This window comes from Melanaphis sacchari, unplaced genomic scaffold (assembly GCF_002803265.2).
Source record: "Melanaphis sacchari strain LSU unplaced genomic scaffold, SCAv2.0 Contig20_pilon_pilon, whole genome shotgun sequence".
In the NCBI taxonomy this organism is placed as follows: domain Eukaryota; kingdom Metazoa; phylum Arthropoda; class Insecta; order Hemiptera; family Aphididae; genus Melanaphis; species Melanaphis sacchari.
The window spans coordinates 1310723-1319651 of NW_020271042.1; the positions used below are offsets into that span (position 1 = coordinate 1310723).

General features: G+C 30.2%; 1 protein-coding gene across 5 annotated transcripts in view; it reads left to right on the plus strand.

The window, feature by feature from the left end:
* The first annotated feature begins 815 nt into the window (after positions 1 to 815).
* LOC112593816 (protein Gawky) overlaps positions 816 to 8929 on the plus strand; it is a 24994-nt gene continuing 16880 nt past the window's right edge. For 2 of the 5 annotated variants that reach the window (XM_025338383.1, XM_025338382.1), the window contains exon 1: positions 818 to 1069. The gene's annotated coding sequence lies outside the window, so the exon portion shown is untranslated. Of the gene's footprint in view, positions 1070 to 6965; positions 7354 to 8929 lie in introns of those variants that run through there. The other 3 variants (XM_025338378.1, XM_025338384.1, XM_025338379.1) reach the window with 3 other exon arrangements.

Below are 8929 nucleotides of genomic sequence, written 5' to 3' on the forward strand. Positions count from 1 at the left end.
CAATGCACATTTATAAACATGATTTTATTTTAACTATGCAAATTAATTTTTTTTTTTAGGATATACATTTTTATTTTATTATTTCTATTTTATTTGCAATAATATTACTAGAAAGATAACATATTATACTTATATAACGTATATAGTCTAAGATATACTTTACTCTGTGCTTGCAAGTCTCACCAATCATTCAGTTAAAACATAAAACTTTAATACAATATTTTATCAATTATAAATTATTGTTTTAATATGTATAAACCACTAGGCACCCATTTAATTTTGTAACCTATGTTCATAAGTCGAAATTGTAAATCAAAATAGAGTATAGACGTATAGTAAATAGCTATACCTAAAACGTACCTTCATTAAAATATATTTTTTGTAAAACCATTTTTTAAACTTTTAATAGAGTTCATATTTAGGTTGTATAAAACTTTATAGAGTCATTATAACATAGGTACCTAAATTATATTTGTTTAGTTGGAAAAAATTCTTAAAAATTATAAAGAAATAAAGTCAGAAGCCTACAGGACTACAGCAACTGAGTGTATGAGAAGTATATTATTATTTTATAAGGTATATTAGCTATAATATATTAATTTTATAAATGTATAATAATATGCTATAGTCTGTAGAGAAACGAGTAACGACGGTTAAAATGTCGGCATCTATGAATATGAATACTTGTAATTCTGTCGGTGGTGCTCTAGCTGTCATGGACAAAACGACGATGAGAGCGCAGGCGTCAGTTTCTTCTTCCATGCGCGTCGTATTGCGCACTCTCGAGCGGTCGTCGAGCAGGAGCAGCACCGACCGGACGGATGCGCGCGCGTTACCGCCGCATACTTTCGTTGTCTTGTCCCATTTCTATAATCACAAACAAAAATGGCGTCTGCTCTGTCTCGTTCGGATGCGATTCGCGAGTGTTGACGTATTTGCGTTGAATTATCGTGTCGGCCGATTGAAACGACGACCGCACTCGCAGGCGTCGGTATACACCAATTCCTGTGATACCATACAATCGAATTGCACATAACACACTTTGTCGTCTGCATCACATACATACAAGGTACGTATTTTTTATTTTTGCTTTTTTTATTAATCAAATATTGTTTACGTCTGTTTTGTCGTCTACAGCCCACATCTCCCGAAACCAGACAATAATGACAATGAGAACAACAATAATAATTTATGTTTTCGTAGTGTAATTGTTTTAAATAATATTACGATATCATTATCCACTTAGAGCCCCTGACTATTAAAAGCTTTTTTATGCCGATAAAATTTTCGTCGCTTCCGTTAATTACGCATCGTGTGTGTGCCTGCGTGCTTACGTTTGCGTATCTTTATATCTATAGTTGGAAATTGGAATTAAACTGTCGCGCGCTCGTGCGTGTGTGCGCGTTTATATGGGGACAATTGTTATCAAAAATACGTACTACCTATAATAATATAAAGGTCAAATTATGTCGATTTTCCTATGACCCTTTCCTTATAAAGAAAAAAATCGTTTTTACCTCTAACGGGTTCATCTCAAATTTATAATTCTAATGTTTACGGTAATGATGATAATTATTACGTATATTATCGTTGTTTAAGTTTCGAAAGCCGATCGATAAATCAACATTGGCATTTGGCTTTTCTCATACCATTGATAATAATATTTAAAAAAAATTGTTTTTCGTGCGTCTAAATACAATTGTTTTTATTTCTTGTTATTGTCTTGCATTTTTTCATGTACATTTCTCTCTGCAAGTTTTTTCATTGTATGACCCTAGACTACATCGTTGGTTGTTATCATTATTATTTTTATTATTATTTATTAAGTATGATTTTGCGATGTAGTTTTTCGAAATCTGATTACTAGTTTAGCAAAAATATAATATACTTATACATATTTTAAACGTAGTTCGCTAAACTAGTAATCAGATTTCGAAAAACTGCATCGCCAAATAATGCTAATTATTATTTTTGATAATACAAAATTAAAACATTACTATTTTCGATTTTGTGTTATCGATGTCTTCGAAAATAGAACACGTTACACGAGTCGTTTAACCCACATTCTAAAGAACGTTGTGGGTTTTTTTTTTAACGTTTAACTCCTATAGGATTATAATATTAATTGGTACAGAGATAAACACAATTCGGTTTGTAAAATCTTATTGCGTGATAAAAACAAATCGATTTATATGTTCATATTATAAAAATGAACGATACGATATGTATAGTTGGCACTCTCGCAAGTCACAATTAATAAATAATAATATGTAATATTGTTTATCGTATCAAGTATTTAAATTACTTGTTATATTATTATTAATATTATTTAGGTAGCCGTAATATTATGTACCTTGATAATTATAATTAGTTCTTTAAACATTTAACATAATTATGGTGGTGATAACAGGAGTTAAACCTTCAAATGTTCAAATGTTCGTTATCTTTATAGTTTATTTTATCGAAACTATACAGACTTTAGGCGCGAGATGTATGTAAGATGGATGATATTAGTTTATGAATATCGTTGCTATACTGTCTCTGGTTTTTCGTTTCCCATCGTTTCTGAGGTCATTAGAATAATATTATTTTTCAGTTGCGGTGACATCGAGAGTGGTTTTTATACTGATATTGAATATTATTAACTATCCCTAATTTTTTGTTTATTCAAGTTAAAAAAAAATTGGTGCATTTTAAAGATTCTGTAATCATTCTTATTTACAATACTATTTATATATATATTTATGTATCGTTTGTTTGTGGAATACATCTTGTAATCTGCTTCGTATTGTAAGAAGATCTGCAAATTTCATAATTAATACTTGTTCTACAAATGTAAGTTTTATTCTAATGTAATAAATACAAATATTCAAATTTAGTTGGTATAGCTTTCATAAAATCAGACTATTGTTCTATTAATTTAGTAAAAAATTTATTTATACTGATGCATTTTATTGATTATGGATTATTGTGTTAAATTTATCCTAAATTAATTTGATCTAAATCAAATAAAAAACAATTTATTTTGAGATTTTTTTCATGTAGATTATATTTATGTTTATAATTAAAAATATGTGTAAATCATTGAAGAAATAATTTCCCACTATTGTTTTACGATTTTCATCAGATCAATAAAATCAATTTTTAGGAATAATTTAGGTGTAAATTTAAAATGCTTATGTTATTTTTAATTGTTGTGGTGCTAATTTTTATGAATTACGTTGTACAAGTATAACACATTAATCTGATTAAATGTTTACAGTCAAAATAGTTTTATTTGAAAATATTTCGATATAAATATATATATGATATATCTTTTAATGGAACAAATTGTGTTAGTTTATTTAGTATATAAACTATTTAATAACATATAGACATTGTTATTATAAAAAAAGCTTTTACAAATTGAATGATTCTTGTTTGCCCTCGAAAAGTAATTTTAAAAATAATAGATAACAATATGTAAATGAAAATCATTCTTAGGTCTTCCTAAATAATTATACGCACTCAACCAAAACATTCATTTCCTATTGATGTCTGTTATTGCTACTTTGATTTGTACCTTAACTTCCTCCTTTCTTTATTTTTACATTTAAATAAAAAATTTGGAAAAAATCGTAAAATAAAATAATAATGAAATATTCTTATTATAAATAATACAATTTTGATGAACCATTAATGTTTTTAATTTATTGCGTATTTTATTCGTTTAACATTTTTACTGTTTATTTTTAATATAATTATTAGTAATGGAAATGGATTTAAACAGTATTTTATTCTGATATTTTAATGTTTATGAAGATACTAATGTGTGGGATTTAATAATTTGGTGTTACTCTTAAAGTCCTAATACAAAATTAAGTAATCTCTTAGATTTGCACTGCTTCACGTGCCTTATCATTAGAATTTGTTTCTGATGTTGATAAATATTAAGTAATAACACAATTGTGATTTGTATGGTATTGACGTGTTTATGTAAATTATAAAATATTTGCTTAGACACCTGTAATGGCTATAATCATTTACATTAAATCCATTTTTTCGTAATTTTTAGAAAAACATTTATAATTTGTTATTGATCTATTATACAAACTAATTTATGATTTGCTTTATTTTCTGTAAATTAAATATCTATCTCCAAAAAAAAAAATTAATACTTATTTTTGGATGTAAATGCAATTTTGGGAGAAATAATATAATATATATTATATTGTATTAATTTGGTAAGCAAATTTAATATTTTGAAGTATTTAATAAATATGTGCGTTTGTTCTTGTATAAAAATAAACAACTTAAACTATTCTCAACAATAATTAGCATGCAAATAGCAGCTATTTCACAACATGTTTTCATTTGTTTGTTGTGTGTTATTTTATGATATTAATGTTTAACTATTTGTAATCAATAACTATATAATATCAAATTCTATTTTTTAATCAACAAATAATATATATTTTAGTTGATAATATTAAATTCGAATGTAATGGTAATTACTACGGTTTTATGAAAACTTATGAGTAACACAATCCCTAAAAAATTTAAATAATTCTTCAACAGAAGAAAATTATATTTATAATTATAATAAAATTTTATGGTATTTAAATATAGCTATAATAATATTTAATAGTATTTAAATATAGCTAGATTTTTGATTACTGTTGTGATCCTTGCAAGTGTTCAACTGGTAATAACTTGTTTTTGAAAAAAGAAAAAAACTTCTCTCAGTCAAGGTTGTATATCTCGCGTAGGCGCTTTGATTTTGTTGTCGATTTTTCTGCGCATGTCGGTCGTGGCCTGTACTTTCAAAATCGCAGATCGGTCTATCCGCCACCGTTGGTGTTTACATTTTGCCGGTCACCACTGATGTTCGTTAACCGTAGACCGTACAGTGATACATACTTTTCGTGTATCAGGTGACAACGAAGGGGTATTGTGTAATTATAACAATAACGATATTATTATTATTATTATATTGCAAAACGTATACAATTGCAGAGACCATAATATTATTATGGCGAGAGAAGGGAATTATTACAATAGTACATAATAACCACGATCGTGTGGAAGGAGTAGAAAAAAAAATCCTATTGACGAAAATTACGCAGTTAACATCGACTATCCAGGCAGGCCCAGATCAGACCCTGAGAACGATGACGGTTACAAGCATAGAAATTAGGAGCAACCTTGGTAGTGCCCGAAGCGTATTTTGTCGTTATGAGCGTGTCCCCGGTCCCGCGTCGCTAGTGTGGTCGGAAGCTGCCGCTGCACCGTATTTTACGAGATACGTTCGGTCGTACCCGCAGTGTGACCAACCGTCATCGACATACCACGCAACGGCGGCGACGCGAAGTTTGTTTTTTCACGATCCATTGGCCGCACACGAAAACACATCGGTCGCCGCTCCCCTCCCATCGTGACCCCTTCTGTAGACTTGCCCAGCAGCAGCTGGCTCTCGACTATGTCTTGTGCGTGTTTATTTTTATATTATTGTATTATTATTATTGTGTGGACCCGCCGCCGTGTGATGTTGGTACCAACTACTAGTTCCGATTTTTATAAAATCAATAATCTCACTACAATATTTTTTATTAAAATACATTACGTAGGTATATAATACATTTGTTTATTTAAGTTCTATACAAAATAAAAATTTATAGAAAAAGTTTATTAATGGGCGGGGGATGAAATAAGGTTGACCTTGTTGGTGGTGGGAGTTAATGAGGGTTGTTCGATTGGCCCCAAAAAATAAGTAAAAACATTCTGTGTTTCCCGACTCCATCGACGACTTTCACGTTGTACGCAGCGGTCAAATGTCAACGACCCCGCCGGCGTGTCGTCGCTGCCGAACGATTTTCTGCGTTACTATTTTTTTTCATCTTTGGATTGTTGTTTTCCGCCTTTTGCACATCAAAACTATAATAATAATAGTGATACTCATAGTCCGCGTAACGCACGTGACGGTCCTGGTTTTTTTGGGGAAAGGGAAGCGTATTAACTGATGCAATTTCCATCGGTTATTATCTTTTTCGGATGTCTTGGTAGCGAAAAAAACATAAATCTGTGCATAATAAACCTATCTAACTGTAACGGACGCAGCGGCATCCGCAGCCTCGTCGTCGGAGGGGAAAGTCCCGTTGTTTACGCGTGTATAGCGTAGCGAAAGGGAACTAGAAAAGAAACATGATTCGAAACATCACGCATTCACGCCATAATTATTGTATTCGTTGGCTACAGTGTGACCGCCGTGTCGCAGCCTAGGTTTTACATTCCGCCATCGTACAAATTGTATATAGTAGGTAATACATTGTTTTAATATATAAAATGTACGTACAACAAAACCGTATTAACTATGTATGTACTTTCTATTTGCGCCCATCGACATAGAGATTAGAGACTGTGATCGCAAATAACGAACACCGTGTTTCATAACAATAGCAGCAAGAACAACAAAAACAATAATAATATTTAAATAATAACAACAGACGAAATGTCTCGGGCACTTGGATCTTGAACTTTCGGGGTGTTTATATATTTACATCTTCATTTCAACGAATGCTCGTAATCAGCAAACACGGTAGTAGTAAAATAATAAAAGCTTGAAGTTTCACAAATTCAGCAATACACTGACAGCTCATACACACCCACCCACCCGTTCACCACCCTTGGTTATCGAGCTATGACCGCCACCACCGACAACAAATGTACAATATTATTGTACATTATACAGAGCGAATGTGGCGCGTTTTAACGCGCGCATATTACGCGTCCCAGATCAATTTTTATTGTCGCGCGGTAGCGAACGGGCGATGGTAGTTGTGACGGCGGTGTCTAAAAAGGAGGTGGTGGCGTCGGCGGCGGCAGCGTTGCTTTGGCGGTGGTAGTAGTGGTGCTGGGTGGGGGAAATGGTGCGGTGACGGTGGCCGAGGGAGTGAAGATTGGCCGAACGGAATAGGTGAACCGGATCGGCGGCGATTGGCCGACAGTAGAACGATGCCCTCTCGCGCGCCGCACGGTTGTGCTTCTGTATTTTTCGGTGTCGTTCGCGTTTTCGTTCGCCCGTCGTGTTTTCGTTCATCCCGCACTAAAACGCGAACAATTCTCCACCCTACGATTGTAATAAAGTCATTATAATATTGTTATAATTTTTATTTAATAAGAATTGTGCATAAGTCGTTTTAAATATATAAATATTAAATATTAAGTACCTAAAAATGATAATTAAATGGTAATATATACATTGTTACAAATATGTTAGTGTTAAGTGAATAATCTCTAATAAAAACGCGTCTGTGTTATTAGTGTAAGTTTGACAAATATCTTAATTTGTGGAATATTGGATATACCAGTCCGAAGGTAAATTATTATTATTCATCTTTCTTCCTGGGCAACAACAGTATTTTAATTATTTTTCCATCATTTCGTCTCGTAATTTATCAAGGATTTATTATCATTTTGTGAAATCTAGCATTATATTTCAGTAGTTGGATATCAATTTCGAATTGTAGTGTGAAAAACGCTAAAACAACGTTACGCGTTGACAACTTTTTTCCTTTCTAAATTTTGGTCCAACAGATGACTTAAAAGAGATTAATAAAAATATTTTAAAACTGTCGTTACTCATAATTTAATTGGTGTTCACACATGTCAGTTTTTATAGCGTTTGTAAGTATTAGTTATTCATCCCTAAAATTTTTATAAAATGTGAAAATATCGACCCCACGGATCGATTTTATTTTTTACAAGCAAATGACATTTTGCAGTGATGTGTACTTTTTTGCGAATTTCTCGTAGACGTTATGATGTTGGTACCACTGTGCTTAGTCCTGATATTTTTGATAATGTTAAGCGCCAGTTTGACATTCAGATTTAATTACAGTAATATTCGTATTTTTTACATTTTTAAACAACATGCGTGTTCGTTAGGTCCTTGTACTAAGTTACTAAATCGTCTAGGTATTAAAATTATGTTATGGGGACATGTAATGATAATTATAAATAATAAATATAAATTATTTTGTATTCTCTCACCGGCCAAATAATTTTTAAGTAGAACTTAGATTTCCATTATATTATATTTTATTTTTTTGTTCCTCAATAAAATTTTGTTTTCCTAATACTGTTGAAATTTTTGAGTGATATGTTTTTTACTGTGTATACTTTTATATTTTTTTTACTATAATATACCTATTTTAATTTTATTAAAATTATAATTGTGATAGGTATTTGTGTTTTTTGATTAAATCCATGTATTCAATCAGTGGTACACTAAGTTAATTTAAAGATTTAACCAAATCTTATAATTTTTTTCTGAAAAAGTATTATTTATATAAATAATTTGAACATTAAAAAGGAGTTAACCAGATTTTTTTAAAGTTATATGTAAGATAAATCAAAAAAAAATAAATAAATAATAACTATAATTTTTTAGTGTAATGATGTGAAAAATATTAAATGATAAATTATGAACATAACTTTGAACTCTCTCACTGAACTTTTAATATTATTTTAAATAGTTAAGTTTTGAATTTTTACTAAATTATATTTATTGACTTCAGTTAGGTATTATAGTTGGAATTACTAATACACAATTATGTAAATGTTTAAATTGGTTAAAAAGTATTAAAATTTGTATTCATTTAAATTCATTTATCACTTTGTCACTTTATTGTTAATTAATGATGAGAAATGTATTAAAATGATTAACTGTGATCATAATTTTGAACTCTCTCACTGAATACTTAGGTCTTAAAGTAAACCTAATATAATCCTTTTTTTTTTTTTATTTTTTTTACTTATATTTAAATGGTATATAATAATATCAGATGATGAGAAATATATTTAATGATAAATTATGAATATAATTTTGAACTCTCTCACTGAATCTTTAATATTATTTTAAATAGTTAAGTTTTGAATTTTTACTAAATTA